At 55.7% G+C, this 1,871-nt stretch overlaps 1 long non-coding RNA gene across 1 annotated transcript in view; it reads left to right on the forward strand.

Moving 5' to 3' along the window:
• Positions 1 to 865: 865 nt before the first annotated feature.
• LOC108307111 overlaps positions 866 to 1,871 on the forward strand; it is a 2,876-nt gene continuing 1,870 nt past the window's right edge. Inside the window, exon 1 of the long non-coding RNA XR_005200934.1 lies at positions 866 to 953. This is a non-coding gene — a long non-coding RNA (uncharacterized LOC108307111). The remainder of the gene's footprint in view (positions 954 to 1,871) is intronic.

Here is a 1,871-nt window from a genome sequence, read left to right on the forward strand (position 1 = left end):
GGCTCATGGGTGAAGGTATGCTGGGCCCAAGATGCCCCCTCCCAGGCTGGGCTTCCAGGACTCAGCTACTGGACAGTGACAGTCTGCCATGAGGGATAGGGTGGGACCAGGGCAGGGGCTCTCCTGGCTGCTGATACCTGTTCACCTGACCCCCAGCATTGCTGCCACCCACTATAGGTGACTAAAGAGTGGGCCCAGGGCACCTTCAGACTCAACCCCAATGATGAGGACAGCCAATGAGTGCCACCTGAAGGTAAGACCCCTGCAGCCTCATCACTTTCCTGGACTCCCCTCTCCACCTAGCCCTGGGCCACTTTGAGCATTAGCACCATCATTTTGTTTACTTTGCCATTGGCAGACAGCAGCGGAGACCTAAAGACATGGGCCAGAAGCAGTGGCTCATGCCTATAATCCTAGCACTTTGGGAGGCTGAGGTGGGAGGCTCGCTTGAGGCCAAGCGTTCTAGACCAGGTTGAGCAATACAGTGAGATTCTGTAACTACAAAAAATTATATTTTTAAAAAAAGACTTCAGCAGAAATGGCAAGAGATTTGGGCAGGACCCAGAGCTCTGGGGTAGGGAGGGAGGTTGGCAGGGCTGATGTTGGCACAGTCTATATGCCCAAAGGGTTGACCCCTGTGGGCATATAGACCATGACCCTGTGCCTCCCTTCACCTCCAGGAGCTCAGCTCATTGGCAAAACCTCATGGAAACTGCACATAGGACACAGCCAGAATGACCAGGTGTCTCTAGTCCCTCCAGCCCCCTGCTCCGTGCTGTTAGAGCTCAGCAGGGTCCTGGCTCCCCAGGGAAGCAGCATGTTGGCCTCCCTGAGCACCACCTCCTCCTCACACAGGTGGTCACGGACCTCAGGCTGTGGATGCTGCAGACCTGCTCCATGCTCTTGGGTCTCCTCTGGGAGCTCATCAGGACCATGGTGGAATGGACAAAGGTGTGAGTTCCCCAGGGACAGCCACAGGGCAGAGACAGGTGTGATGGCAGCCTAAACAGCAGATCTAGGTGGCAGGGCTGAACAGGGTGGGGGTGCCAGGCCCTGGGGGACAGGGGCATCCCAGAACTCTAGGATCGAGGCAGAACAGCCAGGAGTGGGGCATTTCCTGCAGACCCCAATACTCCCATGCCGGTCTAGCCCAGCAGGCAGGGAAGACTCACCCTTTGTGGGGCCTGGTGTGGTGGCTCACAACTGTAATCCCAGCACTTTGGGAGGCAGAGGCAGGAGGATCATCAGAGATCAGGAGTTCGAGACCAGCTTGGCCAACATGGTGAAACCCTGTCACTACTAAAAATACAAAAATTAGCTGGACATGGTGGTGTGTTACCTGTAATCATAGCTACGTGGGAGGCTGAGGCCAGAGAATCACTTGAACCCGGAAGGCGGAGATTGCAGTGAGCTGACATTGCATCACTGCACTTTGGCCTAGGAGATGGAGTGATACTCCGTCTCAAAAAATAAAAAGTAAAAAGAAAACTCACCCTTTGTGGATTTGAGGGAAGGAAGCTAAGGCACTATCTTGGCTGTGCCTGCAGCAGCCAGAGTCTCTCCCCACCCTGCCTGTGCCCCAGGTCTCCCATCCCATATTCCGTGTCCCCACCCAGCCCATCTGGCGGAAGACAGAGCCAAAGGATGCCTCCTGCTGGCCTCGTCCCAGGCTTTGGCTTCTGGGACCTGGCGTCTTTGGGTTTGGATTTGTTCCTTGCAGACCTGGAGGGGGAGCTGCTGAGGAGTCACCATGTGTTGTTAGAGACCCCTCCTCTTCCTCAACTCCCTGTGACCCCTGTTTCTCAGACCTGGGGGGAAACAAGGGCACACAAATTGTCACCCTGGAGGTGGAGTGGGGCTGCTAGGAGGAA

The sequence above is a fragment of the Cebus imitator genome, unplaced genomic scaffold, assembly GCF_001604975.1.
Source record: "Cebus imitator isolate Cc_AM_T3 unplaced genomic scaffold, Cebus_imitator-1.0 Scaffold76, whole genome shotgun sequence".
NCBI lineage: Eukaryota > Metazoa > Chordata > Mammalia > Primates > Cebidae > Cebus > Cebus imitator.